Source organism: Gastrolobium bilobum, unplaced genomic scaffold (assembly GCF_033153095.1).
Source record: "Gastrolobium bilobum isolate Gb01-03AN ecotype WA unplaced genomic scaffold, APGP_CSIRO_Gbil_v1 utg27994, whole genome shotgun sequence".
Lineage (NCBI taxonomy): Eukaryota > Viridiplantae > Streptophyta > Magnoliopsida > Fabales > Fabaceae > Gastrolobium > Gastrolobium bilobum.
Window position 1 is genome coordinate 68,204 of NW_026898550.1, and position 21,624 is coordinate 89,827.

Here is a 21,624-nt window from a genome sequence, read left to right on the forward strand (position 1 = left end):
TCTCCTGTTGGCACCAGGTTCCACCCATCCTCTAATGATCTGTGGATCCCGGTTGGGGCGGGTTCCATCCTGGTGTCTCTGCCCATTTGCTTCTATTGAAGCGTTTTGAGTCATGGCATGTGCATCAGTGTTTTGGCCATCCGCTGTCTGGTTTTCCAGGTTCGAGTTCGTTGCGTTCATCGGATTGGGCCTTTCATGGTTTTCCACGTCAGCAACCCGGTTCTGATGAACCAGGTTACGATTTCCTTCCCGGCCATTGGCACGCTGGCCTTCATTTTCTGCTGCCCCTGGTCCAGTTAGCTCCCTCAAGCGTTGTTCCAGGTCTCGCATTCTCCTGTTATTTTCCTCTCTTATCATCTAGAAATCTTGTTGCCGCTGAAGGTTATTACGATTTTCCATCTCTGTAATTCGCTGCATAATCGCAGCAAATGTATTCTGAGCCAGCCGAGTGTCTGGATCGGCTGATTGGGCAATGCGCGCAGCAAGATCCCCAGGATGTTGGGGAGGGTTGTTCCTTACTGGAGCCATAATTGGAGCCGCACCCCTTTCATGACGCGCTGGAGTGGAAGCGGTGTCTGAGACATCTTCACTGACATGGACATGATCATAGTCCACATCGTTTCCTAGCTGGTGTTGAGGCTGATTTACCTCTTCCAGAACTGGATCCAGCGGTTGATTCTGGTTTTGGGGTGGCTGCTGGCTACTGCTCCTTGTTTGGATTGCCATCCTTTGTCAGATTGGTGGGAACTTCAAATTCAGAGAAGAATTTTCCACAGACGGCGCCAATGTTCTGTCCTTGGGATAGAGATGTCCAACCTAATAGGCTGGTATGTTTCTTTTGGATCTAGTGCCCTCTCCAAGGTATCTATGAAGGATATACCATTGAGTCAAACAGATCACTGTGCACAGAATGCTATAACGGCGTTAGCCAATGTGGTGTGTGTGCGCACAGTGACAGCATAACAGTAAGAGAGAGAGCGTAACATATCTTTAGGGTTTACCTTGTATTTATAGAGGTTACCTGTGGGTAGCGTGGATGGGCCTTTGGTGCCTCTGATAAGGGCCCAAGCCTGCTTGCTATGCTGTCGTATTAGGATTAGTATCCTTGACGGATATCTATCCATTATTATTACTAATTCAGATCTTGGATTGTCCCTTGTTGGGCCTATCACTTAATGGGCCCCTTATATGGGTCCATAACAAATAAAATTATCTCTAATTAAAAGTTTTGGAAGTAAGAAATAATTTTAACTTGTCACGTGATAGCACTATATTAATCTAGGAAAAAGTATTTCTCTGGTCACTGGAGATAAAGTTATCTCCATTGAACTCAAAATGACGTCATTTTAAGATTATAAAATTAAAAAATTATAACGATAAATATTAATATAATCCTATAATATATTAAAATTATAAAAACATCTTAATCTTCACTCCAAAACGACATCATTTTAGATTCACTGGAGACAACTTATCTCCATTGACCGAACAAATTATTTACCCATTAATTATATGCAAGTTTACCTGAACTCGCTCACACTGCACCAAATTCCCAATTTACTCACGATATGATAATATCAATTTTCACAAGCAAAGGAAAATTGGGAATACATTCAAAAGCTTAATCATCACATTTCTCGTTAAAAGCTATCCTCCAAACAGCAATAAAAAAACTTGATCCTCTAGCGTTGTAGATCAAATCCCTTGCTTCTCGGGATTTGCACATGCTAACTTACTACAATCTCATCTCGCACGAGTCACACTCTTAATTTTGAATTTCCTTTTCTAATTTCTCTCATTTTAACATGTCCATTGTTTTATAAAAAAAAAATAAAGATTATAGATTTGTTCACTCTTCTCTATTGGCTGGGAAAGGTTGCTTTTGTCCTTGTTATTTGAGGGCGCGAGCTTCTCCCTTTCACCTCTCCCACATTTCCCCTTAGTTTTTATTTATCTCCTCGCTCCCTCAAGTGCCATTTCTTTCTTAGAGTCATTCATTTCTTAAGGTGCCATTCATTTCCCCAGAGTGGTTTTACTGCCTCTGAGTGCTTGCTACTACTCCTTCAAAGCGGTTGGCTGCAAGTGTATGGTGGTTTCTGTCTTCTTTGACCACTCTGCAAGCCCTCCTTCAATGTATTGCGCACTTTGCAATGGTTGTTTTGTTAATAGAGTGCGCGTAGTGGTTTAGATCGATGTTGTTCTGGGCAGAGTGGCTTAGGCCAATTTTATGGAAAATATTTTTAGTGCTTAGTGTCACGATATTGTTATAACTATATATTTCGGAGAGTATATAGTTATAATATTAAAGTTGTACTTGGCTGACATGGAGAGAGAGAATTTTTTTTTAATATTATAACTATGTACTACTTGAAATATATAATTATAAAAATATCATCTCAACATTGAGTATTCAATGCGACGGTCGCACAAAAAATCCTCTCCATTTCATGTTGGGCATTCCTCTTTTGGGGGGGGGGGGGTTTAATATGCTCCCGGTGTATAATTTTTTGGATGCTCTTTTTTCAAAAAAGGAAAAATTCTCTTTCATTTAAATCCCTCTCTTCTTTATAAATTTCCTTTCAATTCTTTTTCCCTTCTATTTTTGGATAAGGCTCACCAAGTCTGGGACCACCAAAAATGAGATGCTCTTCGGGCTATGGATTGTCCCATCAATTTGACTGTATATGGGTTTGATTGAGCTCTTGTTCCTATGTCCAAGCATAGGTTTGGGCCTAGTGGCAACAATGATCATGCAGATTCTAAAAGTGCGTTTGGTAGAAAATATTTTTTTTTTATTGAGTAAAAGAGATTTCCAGGAATATAGTGGGAATTTTTTTTTACTGGATAAGTTACAAAAAGGTGTTTGGTAGGTCTAAAATTTTTCCGAAAATGTTGGGTTAATTGTATTGATACTATAGGAAAATAAACATACCATGTATCAAATGGTATTTTCGTTTGGGATAATATAGTTAAAACTAAAATGATGGGAAAAAAATTCGGGAATATTTTCAGTTTCCTCGTACCAAACATTGGAAAATTTTTTGCCCCACCCCACTTTCCCAGGATTTCTAACACAATCTCTGTACCAAACAACCCCTAAGTCTACTTCCTTGTTATTATTTTGATAAGTTAGTTTACTAAAAGGCAAAATAATTTTCTTGTTGAAAAGAAAATAATTTTCTCATATCACTCTCACATTGAAAAATGCATAGCTATGTTTTTTGGTTTATTTTTTAAAAATTGGTGGGATCCACTTGAATTGTCTATAGGAATCACTCATCTTCTCCTACTACATGAGAAATGCAAAGCCCTTACTAAAATACTGCAAACCAATTTCGGTTGTTATTCTTTTGGAAAGTTGCAAACCAGATAATTTAACAAATTCAAACAATATATTGAGATTTCTATTAGTATAAACAATCCAAAAAAATTGAAAATCGTTCAAATCAATAACAATAAAAAAAAAAATCCACTCATTTTACAAATTAATCTTATTAATGCTATCAATACTAACTGGCATCAAGAATAGAAAAATCAAAGAGATTATTGTATGGATCCTAACGAAGGCCTCCTTATCCTATTTCTTTAAATCTATTCTTCATACAAAGTCTTTAACTCAATTCTCAATAAAAACATAACTTCTTGAAGAAATCCATTTCTTGAAAACTAAAGAATGAATGGAGGGGATGCCCAAATCCCAACTTGAACACCTCATTCAATGTCACCATCCAACACCGACAGCACCAAATTCTTAGCCAAATCTTTAGGGAGCAAGAGTCTGCTTATGTTTACCATTGAGGACTTTCTTGATCTTCCAGGGGTCATCATAAAGCACCAAACCGATTGAATAACCTAAACTTCTCTCTACACAAGCCTTCTTTCTTATATCGACAAGGGTTTCTTGAGAAATCTTCCTCTTCTTAGTTAAAGAAATAGAGGCATCTTCATGGATTGTGTTACAATGACACTTACCAAGTGATAAATGAGTACACATTATTGTGATAAAAATGACACCTACTACGTGATAAATGGGTACATACTACATAGGTTAATGTTGTCATAAGCCATTACAGACAATTATTTCATGTTTTTCGTATTAGAGTTTTGTAACGAACCTTTCTAGAATCACGCAATTATCATAAATTATGATATTAAGCGCAGTTACAATCACCATATTTAATTAAAATACGCGGATAAAATTGTTCTATTAAAACAATTCTTTCTTTCTTCATTACTTGACATAATTTGATTCTAATTACATTTGATCTAGATCCATGATTGTAACCTCTATTTGATATGGAATCATTCCATAGTTGCTTAATGTCAAGTGTCAAGTGACTCCTATAAGCCAACAAGGCAACTAAATTTAAAAATTCAAAACTGCATCATCTCACTGACGAGCTCGCTCTAGCAAGCGAGTGTCAGCAAGCTCCCTCTTCCTCGTTGGAGCGAGGAAGAGAGCGAGCTATTTAATTACAAGACCGAGAGAAAATCCTCACTGTGGGTTTTCTCACTGAGCAGCTCGCTCCAGCGAGCGTGCCAATGAGCGACCTAAAATTTTGACAAAGCCTCTCTGTTTCTAGGCCAAAACTAGAGGAATTTGTCCCTACTTTTCTCAACATTTTTGGTACCTAATTGACACTTATTTTAAGTCATACCAATAACAATATCATTTTCTTGAATTCTTATATATAATTCCTTTCTTTCTTAGGCTTTAAGCCAACTATTTATCTCTTACTTGCATTACAAGAAATGCTCCTTTTCTTATTCTTTTTCATACATAATCCAACTTTCTCATTTTATCTATTCTTTAGTAGGCATAGGCATTCCTTTCCTTTTACATCGTAGCTCTATGAACGCATTGTTCTCAAATCTCAACATACAGACTCAAGTAAATATCAACATGCATCATTCATTATTTTACATGATTGTTATCCATCATAAAGTCCTTTACATACATATGTGTAGCAATGTCCAAAATACATTATCCGTATACGCAAATCCTCTACTCAAATTACAACATAGGGATCATGCCAATTACATATTGCCATTCTCTAATTCTTCAACATGCACCAAAATAACATAAGTGCATCAAAATATACATAATGTCATATGAATACATAAAATGGGTTAAATCTCTATGTTATACAATTATGCCCCAAAATATAACTAAATCCACAATCATGCACTCTGAGGAATATTGCATGTCAATAGGAATATTGCTTTCTTGATTTTGTTTGATTAATTGCTAGAGTTTGTTTGTCTTAGGCATAGGCTTATAAATTATATGACTTATGATTCTTGACCTTAAGTCTTGCTCTGGAAAAAGGCCCTAAGGGATTAGGGTCTTGAACTAAAGTAAAGAACTAAAACCACCAAGGGATTGTGGGTTTAGTTAAATTAGAAAGGATTGTCAATAATTGATTTGAATGTTAATTACATGAAAATTAGATTCGTTAGGAAACTGTTGGGGTTGGGGAAGTCGAATCCCTAGCTACACTTGTTCTTGATTAAAAGTTAAACTGTTTCTTGCGTTCTTTGTTCTTACATTTTGTTCTTGGTTTTAATATTGAAAATTGAAAATATTTTCTTTAAAATTTTGTTTTTACAATTTAACCCAATGTTCTCAACAAATCCATTTTAAGATCGATCCAACTTTAATCGCTTAGATAAGTTAGTGATTGATAATCAGTTCTCGTGGGAACGACAACCCCACTCTTTTACACTATATTACTTGTATGACTGATGCACTTGCCGAAGTATATGACACTCTCCAAGTATAATTGCCTCCTTGAGCCCTTTATATTGAGATAATATACCCCTTGAAGGTTACAAACCGAGCCTTAACTCTACAACTCCCCATTCATTTTTTATTTTTATTTTTTTGTATTAAGGAGGGTCTAAGCCCCAAAGAAAAAAATATTACATTGCTAATCTAGTAGCAGATGAAACACTAAGGACATCTTTAGACATCAGTTCCAACAGACTTAGGGGAGGGTTATTTTGAACTTGGATCATGTCATTGCTGCGATGATTCTTTGCTAACCAATGGGCACAAGCATTGTTTTCCCTACATGTATGCTTACAACAAACCTCCCAATCCTCCTCTATCTATTTTCATATTTGTTTAACTACTTTGGACAGTCTTGGATCCTCCTGCCTCTCTTGCACAGATGAAATTGCATTAGTTGAATCACATTCAACCTTGAAATGCTTTATTCCTGTTCCCCAAGTAGGGGTGGCAATTCGTGTTCATGGGTCGGGTTCGGGTCAACCTGGGTCTGACACGAACACGAATAGGCTCAACCCGAACACGACACGATTAACAATTCGTGTTATAAAACTCAACCCGAACACGACCTGTTGATTGTCAACCCGAATTTGAGCACAACCTATTTTTACATGACATGACCTAACACGAATCGACCCAACACGACACGACCCGACCCAAGTAAACACAAAATGATATTAATTCAAATCATATTAAGATCTAATTCCAATCAAAATAAGATCTTAATACACATTATAATATAAATAAGAAATTTATATAACAAATAAAACCCAAGTAACTAATAACATATTATTTTATTTTTATTTTTAAAAAAAAGAAAATTGATGCAGACTATAATTGGTTCACCTATCAATCAGAAAATTTGTCTTCTTTAATTATTTTGCATTTTTTTAATCAAAGCACAGGAACTCCAGCGCATACTTGGGTGTTTGAATATTTTTCTCAATTGAGGACAAGTCATCCTTGGTGATAGAAGGGAACTCTGGAAACAAAGCACATGTATCCTAATTGGATTTACGATGGCAGTAAGTAGTCAAAAGGAGGTGGAAGTAAAAGAAGGTTTGCAGACAGAGATGGGTAACAGAGAGAGATCAGTAGAGAGAGAGAGAGAGTTTGATAGAAGTTGAACGATTTATTCGTACCAGTTTGGATGAGATGGAAGAAGGTTTGCAGACAGAGATGGGAAACAGAGAGAGATAAGTAGCCGACGGTGTTTGGAGGGCGAACTGGCGAAGTGAGAGAGAAAAGGAGCTATGTGTTGCGCCGTGGAGAGTAAAAAATGAGAAGAGTTCAAACCCTAACATTTCCTTTTTATACCATGAGATAAAATGACCACAATAACCTTATAAATTTGCGGGTCAGCGGGTTCATGGGTTGACCTGTAACCCGACACAAATTTTTTCGTGTTATTTTTCTTCAACCCGAACACGACCCATTTATTAAACGGGTTGACCCGAACACGAAAATTTCGTGTCGGGTCCGGGTCGGGTTGACGGGTCGTGTCATAAATTGCCACCCTTATCCCCAAGCCATCTCTAGCCCCTTTAGAATACCTCATAATTCTGCGTCTAAAGAATTATAGAAGTCAATATTGGAGCTAAAAGCACCTCTAAATGTTCCGTTGCAGTCCCTTAAAATTCCCCTACAGGTAGCTTGTTTTGTTGCGCTAGACAAAGCTCCATCTACGTTGAGTTTGAACCAGCCATGATTAGGATAAGACCATTGTCGTCGGGGGAAATCTCTATTGCCACTGTTAGACATATGACTCTCTCTATCTTTGGCACTCTTAACATGCATTATAAAAAACGAAATTATCAACTTAGATATATATTTGGTCTACGAAAATTCATGTCATGTATTTGTTGATTACGCCAAGTCCATATAAACCAGCATGTTGGGAAGAATATGTCTCTCCAGTCAGAATCTCCACTAAAATGCCATGATCCTTCTACGTTTTTTTGGAGCCAGTCATCGATTCACAAACTATAAAAATTATGAGGTACGTGCCCTCTAAACTAATCATGCCAAATTTCTTTAGCGTGCTTACAGTCTCGCAATACATGAAGAATGGTTTCTTCATGATTAGAGCAACTCTGACACACATTTGGACCTGCACCTTATTTACTAGGAATAGATGACTAGGAGATAAAGTGTTTTTTCATGTTAATATATAAGGAAAAGTGTTTCTCTTATCTGGAGATAAAGTTATCTCTTGTCATGACATCGTTTTGGGGTTTTGAATAAAAATAAAAGGTATTATAAAAATTTTACTTTCCTATTGTAATATGTATTTTACTAGAATACTCTTTATTTTCTATTCTAAACTCCAAAATGACGTTTTGATGTTGCAAGAGATAACTTCATCTCATGTGATAGGAAAAATGTTAATTCTATTTGTATATATGGAAAAACTGTTTGTTATTTTAAATGACATAAAGTTATGTCATTTTAAGAGAGAGATAGACACAAAATAAATTTTTTTATTTAAATTTTAAATTAAAAAAAAAAACATCTTCTTTTTCTCTCCCATGATTTTTATTTTATGTGTCTATCTCTCTACTAAAATGACATAATTTATGTCATTTAAAATGACAAACACCAAACCCTATATGTATGTGTGTGTATATATATATATATAATTTAAATATTTAGATGACAATAATTGAAGATTTTACATGAAAACTTAATAATATTTATCAATATATTTAACGAGCATACTCTTAACAACGGGTTTAACAAAAAATAAATTAGAATACAACTGGTTATTAATTGGATCATTTAAATACTTTAATAATATTTACATTACACCGAGTATATATATAGGGAAAAACATTTCTCCGGCAACTTGAGATAAGTTTATCTCCGGCCACCCCAAAACGACGTCATTTTGTTTATTTATTTCCTTATATTAATTGATTCATCTTTGAATGGTTATGATTCTCTTTTTCTCTCTCTTCCTTTATCACCATTAATTTATCTTTGTATGATTATGATATAGTAACCGGAGATAAAGTTCTCTCCACCAGCTTGTGAAATGATAAGTCTATATATATATATATATATATATATATATATATATGAAAATATATTAATATTGCATAAGTAACTCATATGCGAACATAAAGAGTTAATTAATCAAAACTACCTTGTTTAAAATTTTAAGGGTATTAACAGTATTGAATTCAACTGAGGGCTATATGTTGTGCTTTCTTTACCCTAGTCAACATTTTGCCCAAGTAAATGATAAAAAAAAATTAAGAATAATAACAAATAGTACTCGTACTTTACCCTTCATTTTTTTAGACACTTTACTCTTATTTATATTAGGCACAAATTGCATAACCGGTATGCTATGATACACCAAATCAAATTTTAAGACAAGTTATTTATCTTAATGATATAATTTATGTTATTTTACTTTCATAAAGAGATAGGATCCATACTCTTATTTATTTTTTTCTACTCTCTTTCCTTTTATCTATCTCTTTCTCTCACTTAAAATGACACAACTTTATATCCTTTAAAATGTCACACATTTTTTTCAATATGGGAAAAGTATTTGTCATTTTAAATGACATAACATTCTGTCCTTTTAAGGGAGAGACAGACACAGAAAAACAAATTTTATTTAAATTTTAAATTAAAAAAAAACCACTCACTTTCTCTCTCTCATAATTTCTAGTTTTTTGTGTCTATCTCTCTTCTAAAATGACATAACTTATGTTATTTAAAATGACATAACCAAACCCTTAAAATATATAGTGTTATTGAATTTGAATCAGTTATCGACTGAATCGGGATCTCACATTAATAACCCATTGCTTAAACTGATTTTATATAACACTGTATAATAAAGGGAATGATCTGTTTATAATTTTTTTTTACAAATTATATTAAGTATGATCGATCATATACTCTTGATTAAAATATGACCGATCATACTTAATATAATTTGTAAGAATTTATAAACAAAAAATTTGTAAATATAACATTTCTCATATAATAAATATAAAAATATAAAATAATATGATAATCAGAATATAATGATTTAATGGTTAGCACCACACTCCACTACTCATATGCTAAGTTCCAATTCGATATCCCTCGACAAATCAACTATTATTTTTCACTCCGGATGAAATATTTTGCAATAATTTTTAAAAGTTGCTTCAACTAAAAAACTGAATGAAATACATGATTGACCAATTGATTGGACCGAAAAGGTTGATGGTACAATTTCCAATTCAACCAATCATATTGATGTGTCTGATTTTAATAACATTGCATATATTATTGAGAAACTTGTGATTTTTTTCTAAATATCAATCACTATGTGAAATTTTAATCGATTCGAGTAATCCAATTTTAAATTTGTGTCATTTGTTGATTTTGCTTTATCTTAATAATATATTCAATCCTAATTACGCGTGGGTTACACAGTAAATACACTAATTTTGTTACAAAACAGTGATTTTCAATTTCAGTAATTAATAAAATTCAGCATAATCCTAAGTTGAGAAAGGAGATCCACATTTTTACACACAGCACACGTTCAGAAATCGAAAATTTTCAAGATTGTGAAACTATGAGAAAACTCTACAATTTAATAATATAATTATACTAAAAATCAAGCACTGAAACGGATATAATCGATCAGAAACACCAGAAAGCAACCACAATCAAATCGAGCATTGTTCAGAAGTTCCAAACGTACAATTGATTTCATTTTACATAACGTGTTACAAAGAAAGTGTATAACATACTAACCCATGAGGATCTGGATTCGGATTCGGATACCGGATTCAGGAGGTGAAGAAGAACACAGGACTAAGCATGAGATCGAGGAACATGATGCATGCGAATGACACAGATAAGAACAACAGCCCGTACACGATCCGAATTCCCATTTATGGATCCGATTTGTTTCTGTGAAGGGAATAGCGGAGTCAAAGGTTGTTGGATTGGATATGTGGATAAGGCTGTTTCCCAACAGCAATTGACTCTTTATACGTGTCAATTTGTTGCAATGTACTCGCTACACGTGCCAAAGTTACAAAACATTGAACCATGTATCTGTCTGTCTGCATCTTCAAATCTTTTAATTAATTTATTTATTTTTTGATAAACAATTTAGTTTTTTAGTTCATAGTAGATTTTTTATTTTGTTATATATAAACAAAGACCGGAACACATACCACCCAGCATAACTATCAAAATCTCTCATCACTAAACTAACTCTAATGACTTATAATAGAAAATCTTTCACACTAAATGCTGATGTATGTATGTCAATGGATAAAATCTCCCTATATTATCTATAATGTTTTCTTCCTAAACCATTGTTAGTATATGTACTGAAATCTATAAGCTCACTATGTTCCCTTTGAGGATGATGTCACTATATGGATGATACCTCTAGCTAAGGTAAAAACCAGGCTAGAAGGTACTCTTTCAAATATGAAGCAAGCTAATAACAATGGAAGATTGGTGTGTGAGTATGTGACTTAATCAAATGAGCATAATAACGATACATAAGATACCTTCCTCAAGTGCCCAAGGGCTATTTATAGAGAAGGTGGTGTGAATCTTGCTTGGGCTGGTGTGGAGGTCAACCATCCTTGGGATCTGCTAGGGGTTGCAGTGTAAGGCGTGCCAGACGCTGTTGTGATAGCAGCGCTGCACCCCCTATGCCTGGCGGTGTCAGTGTGGGACAAAGGGCAGTTTCCCCTTATGACATCTGGGGCGACTACCTTTGGGGGTTACGGTCCCAAGGTAGGACATTTTGGTGTTTTCCCTTGGGAGACTCGTCGTGATGGGAGTTGGGGGATCTCACCAGCTGGTAGGGCTGATGTGGAATGAGGGTTGAGATTGGGCCTGGACCTTTGGGTCGTAGCCTTGTTGGGCCATTCGGAACATGAGCCCCCCAGCTTGGTAGCAAGCGTAGGTTGGTGCCAAGGTAAATAGGCTTTAGTGACGCCTTGTTTGGCGATTTGCACAGTTGGATAGGCTCGGACAGAGATCTCTTGATGACTTAGCGAATATTTGGAGTTTGGCGGTTTCGAGTGGGGTTTCCTGGGTTGACATAACTTTGGCGTTGCCTTCTTGGCGATCCAGTGGTTGGAAAGGGGCTTTTTGGGAAAAGGCAACCATTCTGACAGGCAAGTGGCTTTTCAGTTTTCGAGGAGCAGTAATGATGGGTACTTCCATCACTGTAATTAACTGCAGGCACTCAAGCGTCACGAGGCACAGCGCATTAATGCGACGTGAGGGGTGTCTTGTCCCCCTATAATTACCATCTGGCCCCTCATCACAACCGCCCATTACATGACGGTTGTGCCATCCTACGGTTGAGAAAAAAGGGTCTTACACGTGTATGCCATCCAGGTCCTTTTCTCTCTATTTAAAGGGGAGAAGCACCTCCTTGAGGACCTTCTTCACGTAACCCAGACTCCCTATTGCTCCTACCTTGTTTTCCCACTGTGTGAGTGTGCTCGTGCCGGTCTTCTTTTCTTCATTCTCTGCAGTATCCCAGGTATAGTGTTTTTGGCTTCCTCCTTTGGTATTTCTTTGCATTTCTTTGGCTTTGCTTCCTTTTTGCCTTTTTCTTGTGATGGTTAAGTTTACGGAACCTATCCCTGGTTTAATATTGCCTGAGTTGGAGGTAGAAATTAAGGAGGAAGAGTTTGATGAAGCTTTCGACGCACTGGATGACAGTGCAGTGGGGCCAGCTGTGCGGGAATACCTTGCTAGTCGTGCCCCAAATCGCTCTTTAATTCCTGGGGTTGAGTCATTACCCCATGGTAGAATACCTGAACTTCTGGGTTTTAGTGAAGAAGAGATTCAAAATCTCCTACCGGAGAGGGCATTAGGACCTGTGATTCCGTACTCTGGTGAGGCGTCTGGGTGGTATCTACCCAATCGGTTGCCCTTTGTACATCTCATGGCCAAATTCCCAACATCTCTCAGTCCTTCCATCGCCGTAAGTATGACGAGTCCATTGACAACCGATTGGGTAGATACCACCCAGAGGATGGTTGACTTACAAGGTATGGCGTGTGGGATGTCATTTATGAAGGCTTGGGACTTTATAAGATACCACCTGCATGGTGGCCTTCAAATTTAAGCCATTCAGATTTTTATGCTTTGAGTTCTTCGGACACCTCTAATTCTCACCGTGAGTTTATTGTGTTCCAGTAGTTTTTTTTTATTGAGTTGTTGGTAAGGGGGAGTGTCTGTGGTCGCAGGAGTGTGAGTGGGGTGATATGAAGGTTTGAATTTTGCCCCGCTGTTGATCTTCTTGGCGTCGGTTGAAGTATTTTGCGATTGATTGTGTGTTTGTCGCTCCCAGGTAGGATTTGAAGATACTCTCCTGACTTATGGCGATTGCTCGGAAAGATTATCGCTTCTTGGCGAGGAGCTGGGTAGACCCGATGGTGGCTTCCTCGTCATCGAGTTATGTTGACGGGGATATTCTGTTCTGCGATTATCAAACGGAATGTAATTTTAATATTACTAAAAACGGTGAACACGAGGCGGAGTGGCAAACCATTGCGGTTGGACGTAATCACCGTGTTTGTGACAAGCCTCGCAGTGTGGCAATATCTCGATGGCGGTTCATGGTGTACAAGACTCACTTCACGGGTCAAAAAGTGAGGTTCCCTTTATCAGAGTTCGAGATGGGAGTGTTAGCCCACCTACGGATTGCGTCTTCTCAATTGCACCCAAACGCTTGGGCGTTTGTTCGGGTCTTTGAGAAGATAGGCCAATATTTTGGATGGGTGTGCTCTGTGCGGTTGTTCTTTTATTGCTTCTAAGTGTCGCCTTCGTTGAAGAAGCTTGGCTGGGTTTCATTAAAGGCAGGCAACAGATTGGGATCGATATTTGCCCAGTACGCCAACTCATATAAGAATTGGAGGCATACGTTTTCCTGGATTGAACCATTGCTTGGCGAGGGGGAATCACCTTTTTTCCTTGACCGGGCGAGTGGGGAGAGTCGGTTCCCGCTATACTGGACTAAAGCCCATTATGAGACGTCCGCCAGTCAGTATTCGTTTGGGTGGGGAGCCTTGTCTCCTGAAGAGGCGCTGGTAGTGGATTGGTTTGTAGAGGTAAAGGGGGGCCTTGACTGGTGGCCTTCGAAGAGAGTGTTGTGTCACGGAGGTGTGGTTGTGTTTGTCGCATTTGTGACTATGTGGTGAGTATTAACTGTCTTTACTAACACTTGTCTTTCTTGTCTTGCAGTTGAGAGCTTGCCGATGGAGACGTTGAGACTTGCATGTGCGGCGGCCGCCAAGCTCAAAGCCGCTACAGGTGTGGATCCTCAGGTTAACCCAAACCCCGCCTCGAAGAGGAAAAATGTGGACAAAGGAAAGAAGAAAGAAGTGACCCAGAAAAAGAAGAAAATTCGGTCAGCTGCAGATATTTCCGCCGGTGAGTTGGAGAAGAGGGCGACTGGCCTTATAATTAAAGAGCCCACGAATATGGTGGGAGGTTCGCCGGCGAGTGAGTCGACTTTCAGATCGCCTGCTCGTGGGGGGTCAGGTCTGAAACGAGGGGGAGTAGACAGCTTGATTCCGCCAAGGGGCTCCATGATGTCATGCCTAGATGAGTCAGAGTGTAGGCAGTTTGCTGACAGCAACTTCCACGCCTCGGGTGGCCTTCCTGAGGACTTAGGCGATGATGGGATGATGGGAACTAGCGCTTTTGATGGGGAAGAGCCTTGTGTAACAGCTGGTGCGCAGGATCCTCCTCCTCCTCCTGCTGAGATCCCAATTGGCAGGGCCCTCAAATTATCAGAGAGGGACCTTGACTCTACTTTTCCTAAGATTAGGCGTCCTAGGATGGTGGTGCCAGAATGAATTGATCGCCAAGAATTCATGAACTGCACGCAAGTGGTCATTGGCCATATCTTGGGAATGCAAGAGGTTGCCCTTGCTGTTGACAGTCGCTCTTCCTCCCAGGATGATCGCCTTGATGAGATGGGGCGTAAGGTAGATGATCTTACTGCTGATGTTGGCCGCCTTGGTAAGGAGGTTGCTGACAAAAGAGCTGTGAACAAGTCTCTGACCGCACAGCTGAAGAAGGCGGAAGGAGAGGTTAAGCGCCTAACCTCCAAAAAAGATGACTATCAAAGTCGCTGGAAGAGTCCAGGAAGGAGAAAGAGGGTATCCAATATGAAAAAACCTAATTGTCTGTTGACTTATTTTCCGCGCATGGGAACCTCCACGCCACACAGGAGGACCTCAAAAAAGAAACTGGGCGGGCTTTCAAATTGGAGGAAGCCTTGGCGAGCCTCATGTACGATTCTTTTAACAACGCACTCCAGCAAGTTTCCGTCGGCATCCTACTTGACCGGTTTCAGCCCAGACTACGAGGTGGAAGGCTACAAGATAGTTGAGCGCCTAGAAGGTGGTGGGGTGACAGTAATTGAGGAGGGCCCTGATACTGACGAGGATGAAGGTTCGCCGGAAGTCCTTCCTACCAGTGACGCCACCGGTGACGATAATCCTGAAGAGGATGAGGCTGGGCGTGACTTATCAACCGGGCTTGCTGGCGTGAACTTATCTGGCCCAGAGGCGGGGGTGGTGGCGATGTTGTTGCCTCTGGCATGGTGGAACAGACTCTGGAAACTGCAGAGGTGACCGCAGTAGGCTCAGAGGCGGGTGGTGGTGCTGTCGCTGCTGGCGTGGTTGAACAGATTCTGGAAATTGAAGAGGAGGCTACCCTCGCAGGAGATAAAACCATTTGACCTGGGCAACTTTAACTTGTTTTTTCCTTTCTTTATTTTTCCAATGGTTGGTATGCCAACCATTAACTTTGTCTTTCCACCTATGGTTGGTATGTCAACCATAGACTTGTAACGCCATTTGTGGTAGCTTAATCAATTTGTAACCTTTGCTTGGTTCACTTCTTGTCGCGTCTTTGCTTAATTTCTCTTACAACCTAGTGTTCGGCTTCTTCCTACGATTGCTAACTTTGTTTATTAACGGCAGGCATCCATCATTTTAGTCCATCGTTAGTCGGGGGTGAGAATCATCCCATAACTTTGATGTTGGCTGGAGGTGAGGACCATCCCAGTCCATCGTTAGGCGGGGGTGAGAACCATCCCGTAACTTTGATGTTGGCTGGGGGTGGGAACCAACCCAGTCCAACGTTAAACGGGGATGAGAACCATCCCTTACCTTTGATGTTGGCTGGGGGTGAGAACCATCCCAGTCCAACGTTAGGCGGGGTGAAAACCATCCCATAATCTTGATGTTGGCTGGGGGTGAGAACCATCCCAGTCCAACGTTAGGTGTAAGAACCCGCACCGTTAATTAAGGTATTTCATTAATTAATTATGCAAAAATAGGAAATGATTCCATAATTGACCCTAATAATTATTTATGAGGCTTATTAATCATAATAAGTGATTAAGAATGCTGAAAGTCACTTTTCGGAAGAAAAGTGCAGATACCGGTTCTGCTAGTCGGTATAAATGCGTGCCGAAAAAGTATCCCGGAAAATTAAAGTAAGTGCATGATAATTACTAGAATAATATGTAGGACTTGCAAAACGAGTTTCAAGTCCAAATAATGAGAACTGGTGCTGGAAACCGGTATTGACTTTGAAAAGCGCGTACCGGAAAGTTGCTCAGAAAAATATAAGAAAAATATGTTAATTCTTAGAAAATTATGTAGTTTCATAATCCAAAGTTTGGGATTAAAATGCTAAGCGTAGCAATTAAAGTTAATACTGTGTGCTTAAGTGAGTTTTGGCTATAAATACACTTACTAAGGGCACATTGCCCTAGATACCAGAAAACCAGCGTGAGTTCTCCTTGGTGGCTGACCTCCTATACTGTTCCATTGCCATTTGCTCCATTTTGAGACTTTGTGATCATTTTATGCTTGCTTCTCCTTAAAACCTTCTTCCTAAACACTTGTTCTTGTTTGAGTGAGCCTTGGGAGGTTGGGAGACACCATTTTTCTGAGTGATCAGCCACTGTTCTTATTTGTTTGGGGGCTGAGCTTGGTGGTTGGGTTGAAAGAAGCCTTGTCTTGGGTTTTTGGTGGTCCAAGTGTTGATCTTTGGTGCTAAAGGGTCAACCTTTCTTACCATTTTCGTGCATCCTCTTGTGACAGTAGCTTGAGACTGATTGTGAGCTCCAAAGGGCAACCTTTCCTTCTGTTTTGAGCTGGGGTATGTGTACCAACCTTTAACTTGAGTTTTAAGGCTTAAAAATGGAAGCTTGATGCATGTTATGAATAAAAGATGATAACTTGTTGTTGGGTAATGTTGAACACGCCTAGAAATGCATGATTAGGTGTTTAAAATCGGTAAAAGGGAACCTTTTTGGGATATCTTCACGAAAATGCAGAAACTGCATTCTGTCGTGAAATATCCGGATATCTGCCCGTGGAATATCCGGATATTGGATATCCGGATATGACATCCGGATATGTGTATTCGGATATGACATCCGGATATGTGTATTCGGATATGGGGTTTTGGGATATCTGGATATTGTATATCCGGATATATGAATCTGTATATCCGGATATTGCATATCCGGATATGGACAGTGAGATATCCGGATATTGCATATCCGGATATGGTCCCGAGGAGTATCCGGATATTCTGGGATTTCGCAGAACAGTAGCTGTGATGTGCATACAGTAGGCTATTGGGGGTTTGTAGACCCTAGATTGATGAAGTTGAACTTCTATTTTTAATGGATTAAGCCAGAATCATGGGATTAAGGGCTTGTGGCTTTGTTAGAAGCTTTAAGACTTGAAAACGTAATGAGAAGACGTTGTCTTTAATTGTATGCATGTGGTACATGTTTATTGATTTATATTTGGTCCATATCAGATTGTGATCTGCTGTGATTGGACTTTGAGCTTGTGGCATTGGATAGCTAGCTTAGAGGTAAGCTTTCGTGTCCTCGGTTTAGCCATGTTGTGGTTCCACCATGTCCCATGGGGATATGGTATATGCATGCTGTGTTACATGCTTTTGATGTTTTGGAAATGCTGTTGAGCTATCGTATGTTAGTGCCTTGTTGATATGCATGGAGGTGTTCCACCTATACGGTAAGCCTGAGTATGTAGAACATACAAGAGGGTGAGGCTGTGGGTGAGGTGCAAGCGGTGTTCCTTGTACTACATGTAGGGAATAGACGTGTTCCTACATTTCTCTGGCCAGTAGATAGTGATTACACACATGCCATAGATATCTGTTGCACTACATAGTTTTGGAACTGATAATGATATAAATGCTTTTTGAACTTATATTGCACATGTAAGTGAGCTTGGGTGGAAGATCCTTGAGGACCCCTTGTCTTACTGAGATTTCTAGTTTAGAGATCTCACCCCACGTCTTGGGAATGCTTATTTCAGGGTCAGGTAATGTTGAGACCTCAGGCGGCACGAGGCCGGAGCTGAGTTAGATTGCTGTTATATTATGCTGCCTTGATTGGATGCTGGATTTGCATGCTGCTTTTATGCTTATAGCTTCAGTTTATGTTTTGGAGTTTTATGTTGAGACTTGTTGTTTACTATGTTTATTTGGTGAGCATGGGGATTGTCCATGACACATAGTATTATTATGTCTTGGTTATGTCTTGAGTCTTTTGGAGTTGTAATAATGTATCAGGATATTGTCCGGATTACTTGATGTAATGTCGTGATTTAGATACACACTTTATCTATATATTGAGGTATTTCGGTAGATGTCTTATTGCAATTTTACATACAGGCGATATTTTATGAAATTGATTAAGTAATCAAGTTGGTAATTGATAATGACGTCATAATTGAAAAGAAAAAGAATATTCCACATTTTTAATTAAGCACCGCTTAATACGATGTAATGTTAATATTCCGGGTATACATGGGGTGTTACATTAGGCGGGGTTGAGAACCATCCCGTAACTTTGATGTTGGCTGGGGCTGAGAACCATCCCAGTCCAACGTTAGGCGGGGGTGAGAACCATCCCGTAATCTTGATGTTGGTTGGGGGTGAGAACTATCCCAGTCCAACGTTAGGCGGGGGTGAGGACCATCCCGTAATCTTGGTGTTGGCCGGGGGTGAGAACCATCCCAGTTCAACGTTAGGTTGGGGTGAGAACCATCCCTTAACTTTGATGTTGGCTAGGGGTGAGGACCATCCCTTAACTTTGAAGATAACAGAGAGAACGTTAAAACCAATGGGATTTTATTGATCAACAGCAAGAAATGACCTGCCTCGTTAAAAACCTTCCCAGGCAAAACCCAGTGGGACAAAATCTTGAGAAGGAAAAAAGTGTAGCATACAGGTTACATTGCGGTTTAGCTATAGTATCATCGAAGCTTGTCAGCGTTCCACGCCCTTGGGATGGCATTTCCCTCAAGTGTCTCCAAAGCATATGCTCCTCTTAATTTGTTGGCAATTCGATAAGGTCCTTCCCAGTTTGGGGCGAGCTTTTCTTCACGGGCGTTCTTATTTCCGATGTCTGCTCGCCGAAGAACTAAATCTTTTACTTCAAATCTTCTCACGATTACTCTTTGGTTGTACCGAGCAGCTATCCTTTCCTTGGTTTGGCACTCAGATTTTGCTGCTCGCTCTCTGAGCTCATCTAGAGGTCTAGCGCTTCATTGAGATTTTGACTATTGGTAACTTCGGTTACATGGTCTTTCCTCCAAGAGGGTTCTCCAATTTCGACAGGAATCATTGCCTCCGTGCTATAAGTTAATCTGAAAGGGGTTTCTCTGGTACTAGACTGGGCGGTTGTCCGATAGCCCCATAGGACATTCTCCAGATTTTCCACCCATGAGATTCCAGCTTTTTCTTGATTCCCTTAGCTAGCATTTTGTTAGCTGATTCTACTAGCTCGTTGGATTGTGGGTGTTCTACTGCAGCGAAATGGTGTCGAATGTGCAGGTCCTTATTAGCTCCTGGAACTTGGCGTCTGTGAATTGAGTACCATTGCCCGTTATGACTTCTCTTGGAATTCCGAAACGGTAAACAATATTTCTCCAAAAGAACTTCCTCACCCTTTGAGAGGTGATGGTAGCAACTGGCTCTGCTTCGACCCATTTGGTGAAATAGTCAATGGCGACGATCAGCCACTGAACTCGGCCTGCCGCCTGAGGGAAAGGGCCCAAGAGGTCCATCCCCCATTTGTAAAAAGGCCAAGAGGATGTTATCATAGTAAGTTCTTCTGGTGGTGCTTTGTGTATGTCTGCAAATCTTTGGCACTTATCACATGTTTTCTCGTGCTCATGGGCGTAATGCTCCATGGTAGGTCAATAAAAACCTGCTCGAAGAGCTTTCTTTGCCAGAGAGTGGCCGCCCATGTGGTGGCCATTGATTCCTTTATGGATCTCTTCCAAAACATACCCAACATCGCTGGGGTTCAGGCATTTCAAAAATGGGGTGGAGCAGCCTCTTTTGTATAAGCGCCCTGCATCATGCAAAAGTGGGCGCATTTTCGCTTTATACTCTTGGCTTCCTTTGGGTCCACTGGGAGGGTACCTTCTAACAAGTAGTTGGTGATGGGAGTGATCCAGGTACTTTCGGTGACCCATTCTGCTAAGTCTGTAATACTCATAATGATACATGGATTAGGCAGGTTATGTTGAATGACAGAACGATTATTACCTGGGCTTTTAGTGCTTGCTAGCTTGGTGAGGATATCCGCACGTGTGTTTTCGGATCGCCTGATATGCTCGACTTCGATTGTCTCGAAGGTCAACATGATTTCTTTTACTTTCTCCAAGTATTTTCACATTTGTGGCCCTTTAGCTTGATACTCTCTAAAAATTTGGAAAGTCACCAACTGAGAATCGCTGAACACCTTGAGATGTTGAACTCCCAACTTTTTCGCTTGAAGCATGCCAGCAATCATGGCCTCATACTCAGCCTAATTGTTAGTGGTATTAAAGTTGAAGGATAAGGAGTGCTCCATCGCCACACCATCCGGATTTTCGATTATCATGCCGGCCCCGGATCCTTTGGCGTTGGTGGAGCCATCAACATATAGCTTCCATGACGCCAACCTTGGGGTTTCTGTTGCTTGGCTAGCTGCTGCACAGGTGTGCGTCACTTCGGCTATGAAATCTGTGAGAGCTTGAGCTTTAATGGTGGTTCTGGGTTCGTAACTGATCTGGTACTCGGACAGTTCAATCGCCCATGACATCATCCTTCCGGCGAGATCGGGTTTGTGCAAGACTTGGCGAATAGGCTGATTGGTCCTGACTGTAATAGGGTGGCTTTGGAAATATGGCCTCAGCCTTCGTGCGGCGAAGATGAGTGTGAGGACGACCTTTTCAACTTGCTGATACCGCAGTTCAGCCCCTTGCAACACTTTGCTAACGAAATAAATTGGCTGCTGCCCTTCTTTTGGTTCTCTGACCAAAGCTGCGCTGATGGCCTCAGCACCCACGGCGAGGTATAAGTACAGAGTTTCACCACTTTCTGGTTTTGCGAGGACCGGTGGGTAGGATAAGGCTCTTTTGAACTCCTGAAAAGCTTTCTCACATTGATCAGACCATTGAAAGGATGTACCTTTTTTGAGTAAGCCAAACAATGGGAGTGACTTGTGTGCAGAATTCGCCAAGAAACGGGTGAGGGCCACTAGCCTCCCGGTCAGCTGCTGCACATCTTTGACTGTTTGGGGGCTTCGCATTTCTATAACAGCTTTGCACTTGTCGGGGTTGACCTCTATGCCTCTCTCTGTCAGCATGAAGCCAAGAAACTTACCCGCCGGAACGCCGAAGGCGCACTTGCTTGGATTCAGCCGCATGTTGTACTTTCGCAACCTATCAAATACGGCTTGAAGGTGTGAAAGGTGTTCCTCTGGCATTTGTGAT